This window comes from Lepisosteus platostomus, assembly GCF_059453375.1.
Source record: "Lepisosteus platostomus isolate fLepPlt1 chromosome 5 unlocalized genomic scaffold, fLepPlt1.hap1 SUPER_5_unloc_4, whole genome shotgun sequence".
NCBI lineage: Eukaryota > Metazoa > Chordata > Actinopteri > Semionotiformes > Lepisosteidae > Lepisosteus > Lepisosteus platostomus.
This window is the reverse complement of record NW_028291474.1, coordinates 22,499-37,461: the sequence shown is the minus strand read 5'-3', so window position 1 is coordinate 37,461 and position 14,963 is coordinate 22,499. Positions and strand designations below refer to the sequence as shown.

Genomic DNA, 14,963 nt, shown 5'->3' with positions numbered 1-14,963 from the left:
GCATTCTTCAAGTAACGCATTGCGTGCTCCTTTATATCTTTTTCTTTCGATGTAGGGTGGGACTTCAGCACCGCAGCTAGGAGAAAATTATATAATATTACTACTTGAATAAATGATGGTTAATATCTTCTTGAGTATAATCTCAAAAATGAACCATTAAGGTTTACTAAGCTCAAAGCGGAAATAAACGGATAAAATGTGGCTTGCATCACAGCAATTGAGCAATAAAGTCTGTCCTAATTAAAGAGTACCCAAAGTTTGAAAGTACAACATAGAATAGGAGTACCTTTAATTACTCTATAAAGACTTTCTATAAAAGTGTCTCCCAGGCCTCTCTTTTGTTGTTTATCTTTTCGGTTTGTGCCAGCGAAGTTGAATTCTGTCATCAGTTCATTTGTCATAAGTCTGAAAACCAAATTTTCACTGAGTTTAGACATTTTTTCAAGTGAGTTTCCACTCAACATTTATTTACTCAAATATTTAGGATCAAATGTAGTACTGTAATCCTTATATTTTAAAAGACAATTTTGCAGTTTTACACCTTGCACATTCAGTGGTTAACACATAGGTATCTATAAGCTCAATTCTGTGGATATGTTAATTTGATAGAAGTAAAAACTTAATGTAAAAACATTTTAAAAAAATCAATAAGCAATACCTTGACAAGACTGTGAAAACACTCTCTCTGACATTACTGCCACCTACTCTCTGAAGTTGGTTTATCTGGAAATAATATTATATTAGAAATAATATTAGAAGCTATTTTTACTACTAGATCTTCATTAATCAACTAATCAGACATACCCATTTACACATTCATGGAACAAACACATTTTCACGTATTAACTGCACTTTTTTGCAGTATTATCTCAGTCTAAAAATACAAAGTGACCATTTTTCAAAGTAAAAAAAAATTGTAGTAACTTTTTAGAACATGAAAACACATTATTTTGCCATTAAAGGATAAGCAAGATTATACATTATAAACTAAAAATATGAACTTATGCCAGAGATGGATCATATTAATCAAATGTAGGCTATAAAATTATGACCCATCTGAAACCTAGAATATTGGTAGTGAATATTTTCTACACCACAGTGAGAATATAATATCATACCAGCAGGTTTTGATTGTCCATGCTGTCAAGTGCTTGCTCATATGCACAGAACTCTTCCATTGTGGTCCTGATGTGGAATTGGGAGTCCACCGGTTCCGTGGACCTACCCAAACGCCTCAATTCATCCCTCATCTCTATCAGGAGGCCCAATACCCGCTTCTGAAACTCTGAAATAATTTACATTTTATGTCAGCATTTAAAAGGAATTGGGTTAGGATTTTCTTACACTTTTGTCACATTAGCATTACTGTAGTGTTGCTAATGTGCTACATGCAATTTATAATCTTAAAAATAAAAAATTCCCACATCTGTAGTTCATTTTAACTGTACTTACTTCCTTCTGAAAGAGGATATTTCTCTCTTTTCTCTTCTGGTCTGGACATGGTCTTCTGCCTGGGAGACTCTGAAAAGAATTCAGTTATGGAAAACATTTACTTTATCACATAACTTAATATTTCAATTTAGTCATTTAGTTTGTCATAGAACTTCATCTCAATTTCATAGAGTAATTAGATGTAGGCAAAAAATGTAGTAATACCTTCAGGAATGTTGAAGCCAGAACTCGGCACCGTTTTTTTCCTTGGGGAGGTTCTCACCTTTGATGGTTGGGCTTCAATAACATAAAAAATGGTGTTAACTTGTCTTAAAATATGATTGATGATGGTTATCTTCTGAGTACATTAAGAAAACATTTTAACTTTAATTCCAATAACCTACCTTTAAACGTACTTGAACAGCTGAGTGAGCTCTGGGAGACACTCTTCCTAGGAGAGAATCTCAGTTTGGGGGGTGGCACTGGCAGCTTCGGTGGCTTCTTCTTTTCTAAACAGAAAAAATATGGCAGTAAAATATTTCATATCAAATTAAATTATTTAATCAACTTTATCTGTAACTTTTTACAATGAATTTATTTCCTTTATTTTGTGAACTTTGAAGGGAGAGAAACCGACTTACTTGGAGTAGCAGCATCAGAATCAAAGTCTGTAATATAATAGAAAATTTTCATATTTCAATATAATACTGAAAATTAGTTTAATATAGAATAAGCTAACCAAAATTTTAAGCAATTTCAATTATCAACAAATCTGATAAGATTTTTAACATTTTCATACAGAACACCTTTCAAAATGACTTAATTTAAAGAGTTGTAAAAAAAATCAATAACAAGGTACAAGCTAAATGAGGCATCAGTTGATATTAAGAACTGTTTAAAAATATAGCTATTGAGATTGAGATTGTTACTTTTACATACCATCAACGTAATCGGAGAACACCCGCTTCTTACTTTTGCGTTTTGGATTGGGTGTCACATCCTCGTCTTCAGCATCCGTAACAGAGGTGGTTAAATCAAAGTGATCACACTCTGATTTCTTGTCTACAAATAATTATATTTACATTACATATGATCAAATATGAAAAGGGTATTGTTGCACTAATACATGTACATAGACAGTTACTGTAAATATTCAATCGGAATTTATAATAATTAACAGGAATTTGCTCTTATTTTCAAAGAAAGCTATACCTGATATATGTTTAACTTTAATGAGCTTGAAGGTAACCCAAGTATCTTTATTAGGGTTGGCCTTCTCTTTGTATAGTTTTGTGGCCTGCTTTGGATCATTCGGCCACCACACATACTCTCTTCGGGCATCCACCCAGTTTGAGGGCAAGACTCCCTCAACCTCCCCCTCCTGCTCTATCCAAACTGCACGTGTCCACATCACCTGAAACAGACATACACATTTTAATTTTGAGTCTTAATTCAGATTGTGGTGCTGATTACTAAACGTATGTTCGCTTATAATGATTATACTCAATAAAAACACATAATTCAATAATAAACATTCTGCTTTATTTATACATTTGTAGTTAGATGGTATTCACTACATGCAATTCCTCACAAACTTTAAAATTTAAACTTCACCATGAGAAAAGAGCAGACTGAAGCATCCTGTGTGAATCAAAGTTGCAACTTCTTCATGGAACAGGATTATGTTCTATGCCATGAAGAAGAGGGAAAAGGACATAACCAGCACCATATGGGAGACACACTACTTTTCTGTGCAACTCTTTTACAGAGAGGAATTTCTCCCTTGCATGCACCTCCAGACTATTAACATATACAATATTAAGCAGTTTTGACTCACATGGTTCAGTGAAGAAGTTACAAGTCTGAGTTTGTCGTACAACATCACATAGAAGACTTCTGTCTGCTCTTTTCTCCTTCACAAATGCAAAGTCCTCATTATCCAACAGGAAACAACAGTCTTTTTGTCTTGACGAAATATACATCCGTGAACCAGATGCTTCACAGTTGCTCTGAACTCTTTCCTTCTCCTTCATTCTCTTTACTACTTGAGCTATAGGGTTATGACTGTTCCGCACTAGTTTCTTCAAGGACTGTAAAAAGTTTTCAAATGGGAATGCAGATACATAATTTAAGGAACAATTAAATTGTACCACATCCTGATGTAGATGTCTCAAACTGTGCACATTATATACAACAAATGTTGGTCCATACAAATGCTGAGCATTGTCAACAAAGGTATCAAGCAGTTTTTGGGCATAGTTGAGATAGGCATTTCTCTTTCTTTCGTCCGAGTCCAACATAATGGAAAGAGCAACTGTTAGCATCAGAAAATGGGTGTATAGTTCCTTTGATACAACATTACGAAGCACAATGGGGCCTGTATACAAAAGGAACTGGCGGAACTCTGTAGCCTTCCATCTGTCAAGCTCTGAGAGGGATCTTGGCTGTCTAGCAAATTCCCCAGGCATCTTTCCGCTAAGAATTTCCAAATTATCAGAAATTTCTTTCCTCTGCCTGACAGACAGTCGACATTTAGGTGGTCCTTGCTTTAAGAAAATAAGAATTCTCTTGCCAACACCAAGACCTAGATGCATGTAGTCAAGGGAGAATTGGCTTATGCACCCAATTCCAGCAGCAGCTAAGGGAGAAAGTCTTTGTTGGTGTTCCTTGTACTCAAAGTTCTTGAATTGTTCATCTGTATGATCATTACATGCCTCGTCCCCTGTGAAAACAACTCTTCCCTCCCAGCTCCCTTTAATTTTGCATCTTTCGCAGCCAAAGTACGAATTGTGTCCTTTGCAGCATTTCAGATATGAGCGTGCAGGGGCATCACATATAAAAGCCTTCACAGTAACATTAAATACTCTATCTTCAAAGTGAATGCCATTATTGGTGAGTAACTTTAACTCCTCTAAAAAGTCACTCACATAATCATCAACTGATTCAGGCTTGGACCCTCCACAAAATAATGCTACAATGAAAGGCTGGAATTGGTGAAAAGAGCACAAAATAGGCCAAAATTGCACAGATGTAGATTTGAAGAGAGGAACTCCATCAACATTGATACACAGGTCTACAGAATGCATGCCTTCTTGGAATGTTTTAGAAGAAGATATGTTTTTCAGGATTCCTTTCTTTAATCCAAAGTAAATGTACTGACCGCCGCATTTATCACTGATTTGCACTTTATTAGGTGTTTGAAGGAGAGTCCTGCAATCCTTTGGAAGCTTGTGCCCCTGACGTCTCAATATCTCCAATAAATCATTGAAACACTGTCTTTTACAACCATGCTTTGCAGACCAAGCTACAAGTTCGGTAGATAGATTTGGCCTTGCTGGGTCAGTCTGTGCCTCATCTACAAGGTCAGTAGATTCAGGACTGGGGTCAGTTACATCAGATTCATCAGAGTCAGAAATTTCAACCTCATTCAAGATTTCTTCTTCAGAAGTAATAACTTCTTCAGTGTACCCATAGTCATTTGAATCCTGGTGTGTAATGTCATCACTGACACAAGCACCCATATCACCAGAGGACTGTTCCACATTCTCGTCCGTGGTGTCATCTATGTGAAAACTGTCATCTTGATCATCACTGCTGGATTCTGCAAGAGCATTTAGCTCTGCACGTCGCTTCCTCCATCGGGATAAATAGTGCTTTGACATAAAGTCTGATTTGGTGTGCCCCCTGCGTGCTGATGTGCACCTACAGATAATTGTAACAAATGCAAATAAACAGTAAATAAACAGTGACTGTTGTATGTAAGGTACTATAAGGACGATGTAATATAAAAGGAAATGGTATCAACTTTTCTTAAGAAAATATAAATAGAAATTGTCATTCAAAGAAATCAACATATAATTACATTTTTTTTCAGGCAGGTGGCAAGACCCCCTCGCGAAACTCCTGTATGCAAACCTGTGTAAATAAATTACATACAGCACTGTTGCATGTTTTAGACCATACCGTATGCTCGGTAATTTCCCGCCATTCCTGTCATCAGTTTTATTTTTGGTATTTTAACAGAGATTTTCTACCGTTTACATTTATATAATCTAATTTGATTAAGAGAACAAAATGACTGCGATAAAAATGTTGTTAACTTCAAAAGGGTGAGTAAGAAAGGTCACACTACGCAGGTATTTCCCGTATATCATTGCCTAGTTAAATTTAGAACAATAACATTATTTCAGAAATCACACAGAAAGGAGTATAACTCCGCGATTATTTTTTCCCATAAAAACATATCGTTATTCCTTAAAGTTGTCTTGCTGAGGCAATTCTAATTTCTAAGAATATCCATATATTTTTAGGAGAATCAGAGAAAATTATCATCACATACTTTACAAATTTATGGGGTACTATAACATTAAGGGTTGTTTAGCATTGACGTTGTTAAAGGTACATGTTACATACTTATTTTCAATGACCTGCTGAACATGTGCTGTTTTTTCTGATTCTCAAATTAGAGAAACGGCAAAACGATTTTGTGTAATCTTCCCCTTCACACTATTTTTATGTGCCATTTTTTGCTTATTAACATAATCAAAATAATATTAAGTAAGATCTGTATGTATTCAGATAGTATTATTATTATTATTATTATTATTTATACTTACTCGTCAAAAGAGGATCGCTGCGATATTCGCGGACTTCTTCTACGATTGAAAAACGTGGCCAAAATGGCGACCAACGAATACTAGCAATGCATTGTGGTATATAACCGGAAATTATACTGGGTTAGATATTTTCTCAACGTATGCGTTTATTAATGTTGTCGATATTATGGTTGAAATTTAAAATTGATAATACATGTGCCCCCTGCTATGTGCTGATGTGCAATTTTAACGCATACAGTTAGTAAGGATCAGTCACTGTTATTATATACAGTATAATGACATTATGGAAAAGGATTGGGAACAGGCCTGGCGTAACGGGGGGAGGAGTGTCGTCCCTTCAGTTTTGGGCAAAAGGATTTACTTAACTTAATTTGCGCCATAAAAAAATAGTTGTACTTTGTCAATGGTCAGACAATACTAAATGACACGAACAGTCACTCAGTCTGTTTGATGGGCAGGAGGGCTATCCGTCCAGGAACTGCACATATCAGTGTCGTTATTGAGTGTCAACATTACGATCCTGTTTGCTCAGGTGGACCGATTCCTTGCAGGAGTTTATCATTATACTTAAAATCGTTATATAACTAGGACTAGTTATAGCAGTCTGTGCTTTCTGTTGGTTTTACAACATTTTTTTCTTAACGATTCAGAACGTCCATGTAGCTGCAAAAATGAACGCTGGTACTTTTCGCTCCAGGCAATACAAACCGTGAGAGTGACGAAAAATGTGAAACTGAACTTCATCACAAATACCAGATTGCTAGTCGTTATCTTCTATCATGAAGCACTAATCAATGGCATAGCTGCGAGATTTCATTTGGGTAGCTGCACCGTACAGCTCCGTTTCAACCGAAATATCACTCCCCCCTCAGAATTTCAGACGCCCCCCTACAGCTTTTTCCCCGGGCACCGCGCACTGATGGGGGACAGGGTATCCAGGAAATGGTATCAACTTTTGTCAAGAAAATAAAAATAGAAACTCTATAGGCACTCAAACATTTTACTGTTTTTTTTCAGGCAGGTGGCAAGACCCCCTCAGCAAAACCCTTGTATGCCAAGGTGTGGGCATTGATTCGTCGAATATACGTATATTTATGGCGAAATTACGTCTATACGTATATATACGTCGCCTCGACGTATAATCAACGTCGAATTGCAACCGTAAAATCGACGACATGAATAAACCCATATATAACATCGAAAACACATCTAACACAGTGCCTGAGGCTTTTTACTGTATGTATCGTGTGTGCCGCAACTAGGAGTATACGGCACTCTGCACAGTGCACGAAGTAAATTATTTTGCAGTAATTTAGTTATTATATTTACTATATTTATTATACACGTGTAAATTAATAACTGCAAAATAATTTACTTCGTGCACTGTGCAGAGTGCCGTATACTCCTAGTTGCGGCACACACGATACATACAGTAAAAAGCCTCAGGCACTGTGTTAGATGTGTTTTCGACGTTATATATGCGTTTATTCATGTCGTCGATTTTACGGTTGCAATTCGACGTTGATTATACGTCGAGGCGACGTATATATACGTATAGACGTAATTTCGCCGTAAATATACGTATATTCGACGAATCAATGCCCACTGGGATATTACAAAATGTTTGATGGGGCATCAATCATTCCAGGCGGAAATTGACTCCTTTTTTTTCTCGAGGGATCATATTAAACATTTCATTAGTATCGAGAGGAGGATCACCATGAGACACAAAACAAACAGTTTCTTTCTGTCTTCATTAGAAAGTAGCATTTGTGCTACATTAATAATATTTTCGTGGAAATAAAGAAGTTGTAAATTTTAAAATTTATATTTGAATCGAAATGTGGTTTTGAGTTAAATATTAGCGTGTTCAAGTAATTAGTTTGTGTTTGTCATTACTATATATTACTATATATATATCGCCATATTACTAGAATTTGTAAGTTTACTAGTTGTGTTTTTTAATGATGATTAGACATTTGTTGATTACAATATTGTATATAATGTATAATTTGAACTACATATTTTCCAGGTGTGAATAATTGTATATTTTAAGAATACATTTCTAAAATAAATCATTGGCTTTATTTACTAGTTTCTACACCTATAAAAATCTTTCTTTGATGCATAATTGACCTTTAACTATATATGTATAATAGTCTTCTAAATGTATCCATATAATAGAACTCCAACCAATTATGTATAATAAACATATAATCATAGATGTCTAATTGACGTATAACGATATACGTATATTAGAATTTCATTCTAGACCAGTTACGGAGCACATTTACACGTCTAAGGTATGCGTTTAATAGTCGTATATTCTACATCTTTTGCCCACTGGGATGTGCCGATTTTAACTTAGCAAACCAAGATACACATTTTCTAATGAAGCCTTAATTAAAAGACAGTTTATTTCTCGAAAGCGTGTTATGTAAAAAAAGAGAAAAACAAAAATATATGGATGTCAATCTTTCAAAGCTGAAGATTTTACTTTTGAAAAAATGACATTTTATGTATGCAGATGCATTCGCTGGTTTTAGAACTTTGCTGTACTTCCTGAATCATTTTCAGTATTATAAAGTGGGTGTAGATTTTTCTTTCATGTTAGGACGCGAGTGTGTACATGTGTTTGATTTTTGTTTCACTGATTCTCATTGAAGATTTGGGAATTAATGACAAAAGAATCAGTTGCCTCAGAAAGCAGAAGGTTTGGTTCTCAACGATATTGAAGACACGTCCATGTAGAGCAGCGGGTGATGATTTGTACTATAAAAGACCAAGTGCTCAAAGTGACGTCTGCGTTTGCCGTTTAGACTTTTCATCTCGGGCGCGCTTTTAGAAAGCAAAGATAGAGCAGTTGTGTTGAATCGCTATATGGCAACTGTCAGCAAAGTGGCGCAGCGGGAGCGTGCTGGGCCCATAACCCAGAGGTTGATGGATCGAAACCATCCTCTGCTATGTACACTGTATGCATGATTGATTTAGCACACCATCAATTTAATGAAGTGAATTTAAACTGATTTTTTCTCTCGTGTGTATACAAGCTTCACACTTAAGGTACTCTTTCGTCTTTACCAATAGCAGATGCCCAAATGTATCTTCATAGTTTCCTCAATTCTTTCAAATTAACATCCATATCAAAGCAATTATGTGTATATATATATTACAATTAAGGTACATATTAAAAATATCAACGCACATTTGTATAATGCTCATTTAATAATGATTGTCAAGGATTGTCAAGTTCTCCAACAAATCTGTGTTCTAATTTTAAAATATTTTTGCTAAGGATACAACGGGTGTATAAATGAATTCTCCCAACATTCAGTTAAAGAAAAATTCCACACGTGAAGATGGTTTTCTTGGACATTGACTTAGGTACTTAATTGTTTACTTGTTGTAGTTGCACATGAGTAAAACACGAAGATCTCCTGCAACATTCAAGAGGGTTTGCGAAGAAATCCCTTCAATTTTTAGCGGAGATTATGTTTACATCATCACAATCTGAAGCACGTCCCTGAGTGCGTTTGACCCAGCAGCCCTTTGTTTAACAGCTGCACAGGGACACAATCCCGTTGCTTTTCACAAATCACTGGCATTTTTTTGCAGCATTTCTTCTGTCCTGAGAAGCAAGATTTGTATTTTATCTTTCAGAAGTTGTATGAATTTCTTGAAGTTCAGAAACAACTTGTTCCAGAAAGGAAATGAACACTTGCTTCAAAGTAAATCAAGACGTATGTGTCTCTTGCTGTGTGTCCTCTTATCTGTCCATCTCTCTTTCCTCTTCTCTCTGGCAGTCTGTGTAGAGTATCTGAAGGGGATGTAACACCACTTGGAAAAGAAGAAAAATTCTCAGAGGCAGAATTAAAAATCATCATTCTCTTCTCAGTCAGATTCACAGCTCAGACTTACACTCAGACAGGATCTCAACTCCATAGTGCTCTCTATCCTCACAATCCAGAACCAGAACATATTCAGACAATCAGTGCTGCTACATGAACAATATCAGACAGAACGGCCTGGACTCATGTCACATTTCCCCCTTTTATCCTTCCTCCCAGCCCTCTTAGAGACATAAAAGAGCTCCTGGTTCTCCTCTCTGTGAACTGGGCTCAGGGGTCACTGATCTGGCAGTTGTGGGCTCTGTTCCAGGTCGAACGCAAGAAGGTTCTATTAATGCTTTGCAGGACTTCCAGCCCTTCAGTATTACTTTCTTTACTGTATGTCAGCCTCCCAAAATGTTTATAAATGTTTTATAACACATATCAGTGTGTAATTATCTTATTATTTATATAGAGTATTTATGTAATAAATACCAGTATTGACACTATGATCAGTATATTGATTATTTGTAGCCGATGGTCCGATGGTCGTGTCTACAATAGTGACCATTTGACCAGTCTGTAGCTCTGAGCAGTGGGACTCAGATCTCACAGAAGACCCGTCTGTGTGTGATTCCATACCAGCCCTGGGATTCAGCTACTCTCACAAATGTCTCATAGACCGTCTTATAAATTTACAATTAGATGAAGTCATGTAACAGTTTTACAGATAATTTAAATAATCGGACAGCAATTTTGGCAATGGATACATCTCCACATGGGGGAAAGAAACTGAAATATATGTGCTCACTGTAAAGTAGGAAGAGGTGGTCAGACAAGCAAAACCACTTTGCAGATAATGTGAAGTGACATTGTTTTGTGTCAATCAGCTCACAGATTTCGCTTCATGTGCCTTAAGCTGTGAAATTTGTATGGTTGTTGAATGAGATTGGTTTCTTCACAAGCCCTGTCAATTGCCAATGGAGAGCTTGCCGACGCACACCTTCATGAAGACTCTCTTTTCGATTTCATTGTCAAGTCGCCTCCTTTGCATACAATAGTAGCACCGACACTAAGAGAAAGGATGAGAAATGGCGTTTATCAAGCGATTGCAGTGTTTGTTTGACTGAGGATCTTTGTGTGCTGAACTGGCCTCTGGAGAAGTGAAGTGCAGTAAAACAGAAGGTTTGTGTCACTCAAGATTGTTACAGAACAGAACAATACAATTACAATACTTTTGTGAGAGTAAATATTACTGGTGCATCACAGTTCTTATAATGGTGAAAACAGGAGCACCTTCTTTACATTTTTGACTGAAGTATTTAAAGAAATAATATCACTATGCAATTCATAAATGCAATTGAGCTCCTCTAAATGTTCTAGTCTAATGAAACAATGTATAGAATTAGGTGACAATATCGGAATTCATTCAAATGAAAATTAAAAGATTAATTTTCAGCAACAAAAAAAGTGCTCGGAAACAAGAATGAAACCTTACATTCACCCTCTACATTAGCAGCGAACAGTAGGACAGAAGGTTAGAGTCACTGGACACTGCGTCAGAGAGGCCGATCTCTTCTCCCTCATTATGCAGGCTTACCCACTCATGATAAACTGTCCTCCAGCGATACTCAGCTGCCATCATCGACTCAGACATGACGTTCATGTACATATTATATCTTAATATGGCACTGCGTTACAATAATTTGATCAAAACAACTGGTGAAAAAATAATAATCAAATATTTCTTTCCTTCTTTTAGTAGATAAAGTCTACTTTATCCAAAAAATAAAACAAGATTTATTTTTTTTATTAAATCTGTCCAAAAAAAATAAATTTGTCCAAAAAAGAAGCATTTATTCCTTTCCTCTCCTACCAACCCTTACTAGTCACCTAGTTTTTAATTAAGAGCTGGATTTAAGCTCTAGTCTCTTTGGGGGTGTGAGTTGGAATCCCACTGCTGCCAAATATCTCCATCTCAGTGTTAAGAAGCAAAAAACACACATCTGCTGCAGACGTAACAGGAGAATTTGTGCCATTCAGCCTTATAGCGTGATGTCATTTTCTCATGCTCATTTTTAGATGCTTGTGATCGAATCTATGATTCTTATGAGTGTGCCCTCCATAAAGGTAACACAGATATAACGTGCCAACCGCATTAAATACAGGTCAGAAGAAGGCGACAAAGTGTCCGCTAGGCAGTTCAGCGATTTCAATGGTGTTCTCTGTTGTTTAGGTCCAGAATGACACCCGTTACAACCAGGAAACACACAGTGTCAGGCATCAAAAAGACTTCCCATAACCCTGATCCTCTCCTTGATCCGGTGATGGCATCCAGACATTTCCTGCAACAAAGCCAGGATACGGTCTTCAACAACACGAGTGAAAAGCTAATTCCCAACCTTTGCAATCCTTTGCAAAGAAGGACCGCATGTGCTCAGTGTTATATGCACTGTTCATTATTAATAATAATAATAATCTTTACATTATATAGCACCTTTAAAGGTGGCTTTTCAAAGCGCTTTACAGAATGACAACAATAAAGTTAAAAAATACACAAGATAAGCAGGATGAGAATACACAGTTAGAGGAGACAATAGATGGTGGTATTAAATACAGTAGGAACAGAGGGGTAAAGAATAGTTCATTAAAGGCTCTTCTAAAGAAGAGGGTTTTGAGTCTGGATTTGAAGGAGTTTAGAGAAGGTGACTCTCTGATATCCTTGGGGATAAAGATCCAGAGCTTTGGGGAAAACAGCAGAAGGCCCTGTCACCCATAGAGTGTAGTTGGACTGGGGGACAGATAGGAAATCACAATTAGAAGAGCGAAGGTTGTGAGGTGGGGAGTAGGGCGATAACCCAGACAGGTACTGAGGTGCCAAGCCATGGAGAGCCTTATAGGTGAGCATGAGGATTTTGAAGTTGACAGGAAGCCAGTGCAAGGAGTCCAGGACAGGAGTAATGTGATCACAGTCCAGTGCTAATTTATTTCTTGTGGCTGGTGGTTCATTTTCAACTGTGGACTCTTAAGAAGTCCTTTATTTGACTTGATCAACACTAATCCCTAGAGGATTTTGAAAGGTTGAATTAAAATGGTACATGACTGTGGTAGGGCTTGAACCCACAACCTCAGAATTAGTTCATTCTAACAAGGCTTAGAAATCCAATGCACTCTCCATTGCACCACAAAGCCAACCGATACATAGCTATACAAAACAGCTACAGAGAGCTGTAACTCATGCTTCTCCTGTTGTCTTTAAATTAAGCTCCATAAATATTGACAATGAGTGGCCTGTTGTCTACGAATAGATACCGGTGGGATTCACACCCAGGGTCTCCTGGGTTTTAGTGAGGCTTCTTAACCAGCTAAGCCACGGTGCCAAACCTGCTAAATGTTATCCACAACTTCAAACACCTGTGAGAAACGGGCAACTGCAGTGTTACGCCTGCTGGCTCAACAGATAATCCTTTTCGAAGTTTAAGGAGAGGATTTCTTTGTCAATTCAATTAAACGTTTCAGAAATGCTGAACGATTGATGTGTTTCACACGCAGCGCGGGCTCTCCTTTGCTTACAAATATTATTTTTCAATTTACTCAACTACGATTTTTGCTGAGCATTTTGTTTGATTGCTTCCTATTGTATACTGCACTGATTTCTGTATTGTTCAATTTCCCTGTTGATTTTAATTTTTTGTTTTCTAAGACAATCAGACCAGCTGTTCTGACCTGTACTGCAGGTAACACCCCATGAGAAACATCATGAGCATCTGTAAAAGCTCTCTACCTGCCCACTCCCCACACCGACGTGTGTGAGCAGGGATTTAAAGGGACATTCTTAAGTGTAGAAATATTTTATCGTTACATACTTTTTCTGTGCAGTTAGTTCTCCTTAAACTCCGCCCAACAACAGAGGTCGTTTTTAATACAGGAGTAAAGGCACATTGCACATCTGCAAAACATCACGTACAGGTTTAGGGAGAGCCACATCAGTGATTGGAAGGTAGGAAGTTTCGGGTCACTTTTTTATTATAGATTCAAGCAGCCCTGAATAACTTTTCAAGAAACATTTCAGAATCCCAGTCACGTCCAGTATGATTGCTACACAGGTCTACAGTATACAATCAGAATACTGTTTGTGCGTTATATAAAACACACTGCCCAAAGCATTTCTAAAACAGGAATTAGACGTTTTGGAATGCGGCCTCCTTTATAAATAAAATAAAAGGTCTGAAGCCTGCTCCAAAGAAGCACTATATTCAAAGCTGACAAAGAAGTGATAGGAAACATCTCGGAAAACGAAGGTGAGCACTTTATACACAAAGTAAGTGTTTTTGTAACTCTAGGACGTTTTGTGAAAATGTTTGATGTGCAGAAGGGCTATCCGTCCAGGAACAGCATGTTACATAGTGTCTATGTTTTGGGGTGACAACATTATTACGACCTTATTTGCTCAGTTGGACCAATGCCTTGAAGTAGTTTATCCTTATACTTACAATTGTTATATAACTAGGATTGTAGTTATAGAAGTTTGTACTTTCTGTTGGTTTTACAATGATTTCTTAACGATTCAGAACGTAGCGCAATTGGTCAGGTTGGGGTGCTTTTAAAGCGGAGTTATGCCGAAGTTGTGAGTTCAATCATCACGTGGAGTAGTTTCTGTTTTCAGCTACAGAAACTCGCTGTTGAATTTAAGTCCGTTCTTGTGTTGCTTTTTCCGCTCGATGGAGCTGTGTTAATGCAGGCACACCTGCTTCCACGTCAAGTTATTTTACTGTTGCTCACAAACCAACACACTGCAGACACCTCTGATATTGTCAATGCTTGTGGGCCACATGTTCCTGCTGTCAGCCTACCATGTTCATGCACATCTAGAAATATTACTGTTACAGTATAGGAGTGAACAAACAAAATGAAAGCACACCAAGTTTAAAAAGGTCAAAATGTGTCAAAGCCCTTCCTCAACGAGGATGGGGTTCAAACCTACTTGTGCAGAGTATAATGTATTAAGAAGTTATTGCTTTAACCACTAGGCCACCTCCATACACACTTTAGCCCCTTCCGGACATGAGTTGGCTCTTTCCCCATGCTC

At 37.2% G+C, this 14,963-nt stretch overlaps 1 long non-coding RNA gene across 1 annotated transcript; it reads right to left on the bottom strand.

Moving 5' to 3' along the window:
• Positions 1-1,191: 1,191 nt before the first annotated feature.
• LOC148638027 (uncharacterized) lies at positions 1,192-2,432 on the bottom strand. The gene is made up of 6 exons (XR_015931118.1): positions 2,371-2,432; positions 2,073-2,099; positions 1,836-1,940; positions 1,657-1,728; positions 1,453-1,521; positions 1,192-1,285 (listed from the first exon to the last, which is right to left on the bottom strand). It is a non-coding gene; the product is annotated as an uncharacterized LOC148638027 (long non-coding RNA).
• Between the last annotated feature and the right edge of the window lie 12,531 nt (positions 2,433-14,963).